The 10,096-nt window shown below is 41.6% G+C and overlaps 1 pseudogene; it reads right to left on the bottom strand.

Moving 5' to 3' along the window:
• Positions 1-360: 360 nt before the first annotated feature.
• Positions 361-1,357, bottom strand: LOC137097298 (A-kinase-interacting protein 1-like; annotated as a pseudogene).
• Between the last annotated feature and the right edge of the window lie 8,739 nt (positions 1,358-10,096).

The following is a 10,096-nucleotide window of genomic DNA, read 5'->3' as shown; positions in this document are numbered from 1 at the left end:
CGAATTATTAACGAATTACGAATTAACGAAACGAAACCGCCCAGCCCTAGTATATATATATATATGCATAGAAATCATCAAACATTTCCTGATAATAAATCATAAAGAAATGCATTCAAAAACAATTATTTGGTATACATATAATTTCATTAAAGATTTAATCAAATTTGCATACGAAAAAGATGGATGTGCTTGCTTATTTTTACAGAATGAATTAAATCTTGGCCAAATATTTGATTCATTTTTTATGCCAAGCTGCTAAGCTTACTTTGCAGAAACTACCCTGTTGGTTCTCTCCCCCCTCCCACCCACGGTTCAGGTAAATAACTAAAACAGCCACCAGGTGGCAGGCTACACAAAGTTTTGCGACCTCCTTTTGGGGTCTGTTTGGGGACCTCAAATAGGGACCTGACCCAAGGTTTAAGATGCTGACATATCTATCATTTGTTACCTGTATTAGAAGTCAAAAGTCAAATTTACACTTTCTGCTGGTTTAATCTTCAGCAGATATGTTTGTTTGATTGTGTCTTCATGCAAAGATGCGCTGATTGTGTAGATGCCAGGAGAAACTTCAACATAGATATTTTCTGAGTCAGAAATCTTAGCTGGAACTAATGCAGATGGTTCTGTGTCTGGACACCCAGGTCCTTCACTATTGGACCATGTTTACTTTCTTCATTTTCAAATGCTTTCAGCAGATTTTCAGATGCTTACCTGCTGTGAGGTAAGCATCTGAAAGAGCCCCCGGTGGCGCAGTGGTTTAAAGCACTGAGCTGCTGAGCTTGTTGATCGAAAGGTCGCAGGTTCGATTCCGGGGAGCGGCGTGAGCTTCCGCTGTCAGCCCTAGCTTCTGCCAACCTAGCAGTTCGAAAACATGCAAATGTGAGTAGATCAATAGGTACTGCTCCGGCGGGAAGGTAACGGCGCTCCATGCAGTTGTGCCGGCCACATGACCTTGGAGGTGTCTACGGACAACGCTGGCTCTTTGGCTTAGAAATGGAGATGAGCACCACACCCAAGAGTCAGACATGACTGGACTTAATGTCAGGGGACTACCTTTACCTTTACCTACCTGCTGTGATATCTGAAAATATGGGCAACTTCACTCTTTAAAATGGAGACACACAGTAGTAGTAGTTCTCCCATTTTAAAGGTAACGGTCCATATGTTCAGCAACTGAAGCAAAGGCCACAGTAAGACATGCATCTGCTCCAACCCCTTCCTGGAAGGTCCTCCTTTGGAGATGACCAGGAAGTGGCCAGTTCAATTTTTGTGATTTTGCCCGTTCCAGAACTTTATGTGCAAGTGTGGCTGTGCGTTGCATGTGATAGTTTATAGTTAGGGAACAAGATGTCATTTTTTGCAATTGTGAATCCAACCCACGTAGATATATGTGTCAGAAGCAACACAAGACACAAAATGCTAAAAAGCTTCAGAGTAGAGAATATGCTTATTCACATTTACCAGTATAGCTTGGCCAATTACTTTTGAAATTACTTACCGTTAAGAGTGCCAGTGTCTACAAAATAGTTACTTTTCATTATGATCTTGCATAGATAGATAGATTCTGGCATTACTGCTTGGGGGTAATTTATAAAACAAGATCCACTTTTCTCATGTGCTCTGAGGGACTTGTAGCATTACCAGATCTTGAACCTTCTTTGCCAGAGAGTTGACCAAATTACAATTCCCAGAATTCCATAGCATTCAGCCATGGCCATTAAAGTGATATCAAAGTGCATTAATTCTACAGTGCAGATGCACCTCCAATCAGTTTCCATGGTCAAGTGGGGAACTGAACCCTGGTCTCAGTGCTCAAACCACTACATGTTGGCTTCTTATTAAATTCCAGCTATTATATAGCTGCAGCAGGTTAAATTGCTGAGCTGCTGAACTTGCTGACCAAAAGTCAGTAGTTTGAATCTGGGGAGTGGGGTGAGCTCCCACTGTTAGCCCCAGCTTCTGCCAACCTAGGAGTTCGAAAACATACAAATGTGAGTAGTGCAATAGGTACCGCTTCGGTGGGAAGGTAATGGCGTGCCATGCAGTCATGCTGGCCACATGACCTTGGAGGTGTCTATGAACAACGCCGGATCTTTGTCTTAGAAATGGAGATGAGCATCAACCCCCAGAGTCGGATATAAATAAACTTAATGTCAGAGGAAAACTTTACCTATACTTTGCCTATATATGTATTATAGATATACTTTCGTTCCCAGAAAAAAAGTTAATTCTAAATCTCAACAATCAGGCACATCAAACCACTCTCAACAAAAGATTCCCCCCAGGCACTTCCAAGCCATTAAATGCTAATCAAAGTGGTCAGTTGAAACATTCACACCTAGCTCTAGCAGACAAGAGTCCTTTGCCCCACCCTGGTAATTCCACAGATATATAAACCCATTTTCCTACTTCCAACAGACCTCACTACCTCTGAGGATGCTTGCCATAGATGCAGGCGAAACGTCAGGAGAAAATGCCTCTAGAACATGGCCATATAGCCCGGAAAAACCTACAACAACCCAGTTAATTCTAAATAATTCTAAGTAACAAGAAATTTATAACTCATATCTTGTAAACTCTGCAGCTAAAGAAATCAAGGTCTGCATGCCTAAACATTCTCATTCCTTACCAGATCAGTGTATTTTTTATAAATGTCATTCTTCAATAAAGACGTTGCTGTAAGTTTACCGATTTTATAACGTTTCTTTCATGAACACCTCTTACATTTCCATCTAGCCTATACAACCCCAATGACTTGAGCTACCCGAAAAATTTCCATTAGAATGAATCATCCGTATTAAGTTGTAAACATGAATCAACGGGCTTTAAATAAGCAGGTTGTATGCATGCATCTATATTAACCCGTCATTCAGTTTGCCAGCTCTATATTAAAAGCATATTTTCTGCCTGCCATCAAAATGCTAGATGAGCAGAATAAATAGGACTTCGCTCCCATCCAGCCCCACCACTGGATTGGGTTATTGCTTGCTTTTCTTTATTACTGTGTTACTCAGCTGTATCAAATGCTGGCATGGCTGCATAGATAGAGTCTTTGTTCAATTGGAAATGGGTAAGATTATGTCTGGGAATGAGCTCTCACTGGTTTATCTGTGGCAAGCCAAAATCACTACTGGAATTTGCCATGCTACAACTATGGGATGGAGAGGGAGTGTGTAGATGCCGCCAGAGAAAAAAACCCAAGTATTACTAATCCAGATGGTGGGTGTTGATGAGTACTTAGATCAGGCCTGGGCAAACTTGGGCCCTCCAGGTGTTTTGGACAGCTGTTAGGAATTGTGGGAGTTGAAGTCCAAAACACCTGGAAGGCCCAAGTTTGCCCAGGCCTGATCTAAGTTTTGCTTATGGGAGGTGTGATGGGATTGATTAACCTCCTCTAGAAATAGACTATAGAATCGCATTGGAGAAATTCCTTGAATGCAGGGGGTGGGGTCTCTAGAAATCTCTATGTCCCTCAGCATGACTAGAGAAAGTTGACCATAGATTCACACTGGAAAATCACAGAGAGAACATTTTAAATCAAAGATTCACAGAGAGAACATTTTAAATCAAAACTGTGAATATAATCAAGTCTGCTAAAGCAGAATCCACAAATGTGGAGGGACGACCATAATTCACTTCAAAAAACAAAGATAATGTCTTTGTATGTACTTTAATCCATGTTTACCTGGATTTTTAGTGGGTCTCCTTGAGTCCTGCTATTCGAAAATAGGTGGCATGTAAAGGAATTAATAACAGAAGGCAAAAAAATTACAATCATAGAATCATAGAGTTGGAAGAGACCTCGTGGGCCATCCAGTCCAACCCCCTGTCAAGAAGCAGGAAAATCACATTCAAAGCACTCCTGACAGATGGCCATCCAACCTCTGCTTAAAAGCCTCCAAAGAAGGAGTCTCCACCACACTCTGGAGCAGAGAGTTCCATTGCTGAACAGCTACCACAGTCAGAAAGTTCTTCTTCATGTTCAGGTGGATTCTCCTTTCCTGTAAGTTGAATAACTAGTTAAAACCAATTAAATCATGCATTACATTAGGCATTTTAGCTGAGGGGGATAACTTAATTAATCTTTAAAAAACACTTAAATGGACTTAAATTGGCTTTTCTGCATTAACTTAATTCCAAAATTAAGCCATTCGTTTATTAATTAATTGAATGAGAGATAATACTAATAAGACAACAGATTTAACAACTCTTGAGTTAATCCCAAGGTGAATAGATTTTAAACAAATGAATAGCAAGGACAAAGGGGGAAGGTGTCCTTTTTGCCTCCAGGTGGTCTTCCTGTGTGAAACACCAGATAACAGAGTTGTGTATTAACCTGTGTTAATAGTTCTTCAAGGTGCAACACAACTCCATGGTTCCGTAGACACTTGGAAACAGGAAAGAAGTAAATCACAGTGATGAACTGCTGAGCTGAAGTTTGTACCAGATAACAGATGTTTATCGCACAACATCTGTTAGCCGCCTTACTTACAGCAGTGATAACTTGTGTTATCACTGAGTTTTGCTAATGAGTAGTGTTAATACTGAAGTTGTCGATGTTCATACTTTCTCCATCCGACTTTTCTCTGGCTTCACAATCAACATCCCACCTCCAGCCATGTACATTGTGAGTATATGCACCCCAAACTCTATAATTGCAGTCATCCCTCCGCATTTGTTGCGGTGAGAGGCACATGACTTGCATGAAAAATTGTGAGGAAAGAAGTTGCTATTTTTTAAATTCTGAAATAACAACTTTCTGTTAATTTGTGGGTCTTCCAGCATAACTCTATGATCAACGTCCACTGGAACTTGACCATAGCATCGCATTGGAAGACCTAGAGATTCATAGAGAGTTGCTGTCTTTAGAAATCTCCATGTTTTCCAGCATGATTGGAGGAAGTTGGCAATAGACTCACACTGGAAGAGCTGGAGACTCCTAGACAGACACATTTGGAGTGTCCCAAATCTCAACTAATATAACTTGCAGTTTCAAATTTGAACAGATATTATCTTTGGAATGGCTTGGTGGAGTTATGGGGGAAATCCAGCCAAACCACTATGTTTCTGGTCAGTCTTGCAGCTGCTTGAGCAATGTGACGTGTGTGTGTCATTTTTCATCCACTTTTTATTTTCATTAGTGAGATCTAGAGAGACTTTAAATAATAGGTGTGCAGTAATGGAGCACAGTGGTAAAATTCCCCCACCCTGTAGGCAAAATGCGGTGTCACATAAAAACACATCCTCAGACTGCAACTGCTTGGAGATAAGGAGATACTGTGGGCTTTTGGTGTAGTGCAATGGTAGCTTCATGACCTATTAGGTCCCCTCACTCAGGCATCTTCAACCATGGCCAAGTCTGATAGTCTTCCAGAGGTAGAGTCTTGGCACTTGATCTGTGCAGACCTATTCTGGATCCACCTGGTATTTTACACTGAGGACATCAATTTCCAAATGGGAGGCAATTACAACAAGGAATTGCTTGCGGTGCCTTCCTCTTGACATGTTTCTTCCTTTTGCCTGTATTTGTTTCTTTTTGAATTCCGCAGCACTGTTGGTAACAGCTGACCTCCAGTAGGGCTTCCCAGTTCTCAGTGTGTGAGCTACAGTTTTTAAGGTTGTCTTTAAGCCCATCTTTAAGTCTCTTTTGCTGTTCACCAACATTCCATTTTCCATTCTTTAGTTGAGCTTTGGGAGATGGTGATCAGGCATTCGGACAACGTGGTCCTGCAAAGTTGATGACAGGGAGTTATCACTTCAGTGCTGGTGGTCTTTTCTCCTTCCAGAATGCTTACAATTGTCCGCCTGTCTTCCCAAGAGATTTGCAGGATTTTTTTTAAGTCGAGAGTGATGTTTGCAGATGGTCCATATTTCTAAGGTGTACAACAGAGTCGGAAGGACAATAGCTTTAAAAACAAGCACCTTTGTATCCTGTACACACACATTTGCCATGTTTCCTTAAGTATCCTGGTAACCATACAAGGACCTGAGATTCCCAAAGAATTTCAGATCCTGAGATCCTTTGGAGAAATCCTACTTTGTGATCCACCACTGCACACCAAACAATGGTCCTGATGTGACTACCATGGTCCCAATTAATCCTCTGTTATCCCAGTTTTTTTCTTCTCATTCATTTCAGTTTTCCCCATCTATTTCTCAAAAGAGTTCAAATTATGTTTGTGACAAGCTGCTCAGAGGCTAAACCAACACACGATGGCAGCAAAGAGTAGCAAGAGAAGACTTTTGCAGGGACAAAGGGACACAAAACAACATCAAAGACTCGCATAGAGTCACTCTTAAACACTGTGTATGATTGTCTGCAATCCACTGGCTCAGGTTGAGATGGCTTTTCTATGAATGGGCAAACATTAATTGCTAACCTTCTGGGGCTGATGCATATGACCGGGCTTTTTCTCTTGGCCTCTGTACAAATGGAGATGAACCCACCAGTTCTAATTTTGGATGACCCCTGCAGTCATAGAAACCACTTAAACAAAATCAGCTTGAAGTCATTGACATCAGATGCTCCCTTATAATGAGTCAAATTGTTGGTCTGCCTAGTTCAGTTGCAAAACAAGCTTACCCCAAACCAAGATGTGTAGGGCTACACCTTCCATCGAACTCTAGATAGCATGGCTATGTTGATGGAAGTGACAGGATTTGTAGTTCTACACATATTAAGAGATATCAGGTGGGGAAAGGCTGTTGTATGGATACGCCTGCCAGAAGAGACTCTCCTGTAGTACTGTTTTAAATGCAGACTGTATATCCAGCTGATGAAACTCTTCTGGCAACATATACTACAACACTACAAAAGCATATGAAGCAATACTCATAGTTGCAAGTCTCTTTAACATCCATAAACCAATATATCATTGGACAAATGATGTAACTAGAATGAACTTCAGGCAATACATTGCCACATGGAATCCTAAAACCTTAGATATGCAGATGATACCACTTTGATGGCTGAAAGTGAGAAGGAGCTGGTGGACCTTATAACCAAGGTGAAAGATGAAAGTACAAAATCTGGGCTGCAGTTAAACATAAAAAGAAACCAAGATTATGGCAATCAGACTGTTTGATAATTGGCTAATAGAGGAAGAAAACGTGGAGGCAGTGACAAACTTTGTATTTCTAAGCACAAAGATTACTGCAGATGCAGACTACAGCCAGGAAATCAGAAGACGCTTACTTCTTGGGAGGAGAGCAATGACCAATCTCAATAAAATAGCGAAGAGTAGAGACATCACACTCGCAATGAAGGCCCTCATAGTTAAAGCAATGGTATTCCCTGTAGTAACCTATGGAAGTCTGAGTGAAGGAAGATAGATGCTTTTGAAATGTGGTGTTGGAGGAAATTCTGAGAGTGCCTTGGACCACAAGAAGATCAAACCAGTCCATATTCCAGGAAATAAAGCCCGACTGCTCATTGGAGAGAAGGATATGAAGTCCTTTGGCCACATAATGAGAAGACAGGAAAGCTTGGAGAAGATAATGATGCTGGGGAAAATGGAAGGAAAAAGGAAGTGGGGCCGAGCAAAGAAAGATTAATGAGGCCACAAAGAGTCTGAAACAACAACAAAATCCTAATACTGTGAAATAAAATTCCAAAAAGCAAGATGAGTTTCCCTTGCCAGGTTCTTCAGTAGTTTAAACATTGTATATTTTCACATAAGGCAAAAAAAATAAAAAAAAATAAAAAAAAAGACTAGGGTTTTTTTCTGTAAATAAAATTATGAATTTTGGTCACTGAGCTAACTGGAAGCTAGCCTTCTGCTAATCAAGAACTCTAAACAAATATGCCTTCATATAAATAAACCCAAACAAACACCATGAATTACCTGCTTATCCGACCAGGTTTCCTGTGTCACCATGTCAAAATAGGTTCAAGACAGACAAGATAGCATATCTTCACACACACTGCATAATAATTAATGCATTAGAATTCACCACTGCAAGGAAGTAGAGATGCCTGCAGGCTTGGATGACACATAAAATGGATTATACAAATTCCTGGCAAATGGGTCTATCAGCAGCTATTAGTTACAACCTCCAAATGGAAATGGCGCATGATGAAGCAGTTATCATTCCTGTTGTTATCACTGTTCAGGTGTGAGTGTTATTACCTATTTCACCAAATCCAACCGGATCAATACAAGAGAAAAAGGAGGTGTCAGGGCACAGACTAGAGCACAAAATGCTAACTGATCATCCGGTAAATGGAAAATTGAGTGGGCGAAAAGGGGTTTGAATCCCCACTCAGTCATGGAAACCCAGTGGTGATCAAGTCACACACCCCTACCCTCAGAAAATCCTATAATACATTTGCCTTACAGTCTCCATGATTTGGAAATAACTTGAATGAACAAAGTTTCATTGGGCAGAACAGTAGCATGTCTCTTCCCCCATCTGTTCCACAACCCAACTTTTACCCTTTGCAGCCTTTTTTGCTGTTTCCAGCAAAACAGAAGGCATTGGTTCAAAGAAACATTCAGCTCTATTCCTGCAGCTCAGAGGTGAGCAATGTGGCAAAACGTGAAAGAACTTCCCAAAAGTCCCAATTACAAAAAATAAAATCATGCCACTTTGGGGTCATTTATCACCTAAATATATATACACCCAGAGGTGCTCACAACCGTGGCAATGTTCTTTCCCATGTCCTAGAACCTTTCATATCTTCACTCCAAATAAAAAGTGGGCAAACATCAGTCAAAATAGCACTCAAAAATGATGTGATATCATTTCCAGCAGATTAAAAACCCAGCAATACAGATCTAATATTGCAAAGTTGTTCATGCCTGCTATAGCTGGAGGCACAACATTGGAAGTACTGTTATTGCTGTTCATCCGGATACAAGAGCAGATAATTAGACTGCACCCTTTGCATGCCGTTACATGGAATTGCTGGCTGCACAGTTTATATGCTTCATCAACCCACCCACCCCCCCAAAAAACACCCCAGATTACACTTACGCTTTCCTGCTCTGCCATTGGCTCACCTTCTTGGCTTTGCCCATGGATGTAATGAAGTCCCTAAAAAAACCCCTTGGCATTATAATAAATATCCTTTGGCCAGTAGCTGGCCTCTTGGAGTGCCTCTGCTGCTGCTATAAGACGGTCCTCCATTGTGCATGTGGCAGGGCTCAGACTTGTAATAGGTAGTTTGTGGTTTGCTCTTCTCCACACTCACATGTTGTGGGCTCCACTTTGTAGCCCTGTTTCTTAAGGTTGGCTCTGCATCTCCTGGTGCCAGAGCACAGTCTGTTCAGTGCCTTCCAAGTCACCCTGTCTTCTATGTGCCCAGGAGGGAGTCTCTCATTTGGTATAAGCCATGGATCAAGGTTCCAGGTTTTAGCCTGCCACTTTTGGACTCTCGCTTGCTGAGGTGTTCCTGAGAGTATCTCTGTAGAGCTTAGAAAGCTATTTTTTTGACTTAAGGCATAGGCGTGCTAGCTGATATCCAAACAGGGGATGGACCGGAGATATCACTGCCTTGTTCCTTTCATTATTGGCTGCTACTTCCCGGTGGATGTCAGGTGGTGCAGTACCGACTAAACAGTATAATTTCTCCAGTGGTGGGGCATAGACATCCTGTGATTGTGGTGTGTCTCATTAAGAGCCACATCCACTGTTTTAATGTGGTGAAATGTATTCCACACTGGGCATGCATATTCAGCTGCAGAGTAGCAAAGTGCAAGGGCAGATGTCTTCACGGTGTCTAGTTGTGATCCCCAGGTTGTGCAAGTCAGTTTTCATTAGATATTGTTTCTAATGCCCATTTTGGGTGGGGGGAATGATAAAAGCCTCCCCACAGAATTGTAACACATCAGGCAGGCATGTAGCCGGGGAGGGGGGCTCGGGGGGCTTCAGCTCCCCCTGAAATTCTCATGGTGGTTCACAAAAAGGCCTTACTGGTGCATTATTTAAACTGTTATGTTTATTCATATCATGATCTGATCACCATACTCAATATATCCCATATGCATAAGGGTATTGGGGTAATGATACAAAAGGTTTGCTAGGCTACACCCTCTTTTACTCAGACTCAGCCCCCCCCCAAAAAAAACTCAGCCCCCCCCCCGAGCCCCCC

Source organism: Anolis sagrei, chromosome 6 (assembly GCF_037176765.1).
Source record: "Anolis sagrei isolate rAnoSag1 chromosome 6, rAnoSag1.mat, whole genome shotgun sequence".
NCBI lineage: Eukaryota > Metazoa > Chordata > Lepidosauria > Squamata > Dactyloidae > Anolis > Anolis sagrei.
Note: the sequence above shows the minus strand (reverse complement) of the source record. Positions and strands in the feature narration are given on the sequence as shown.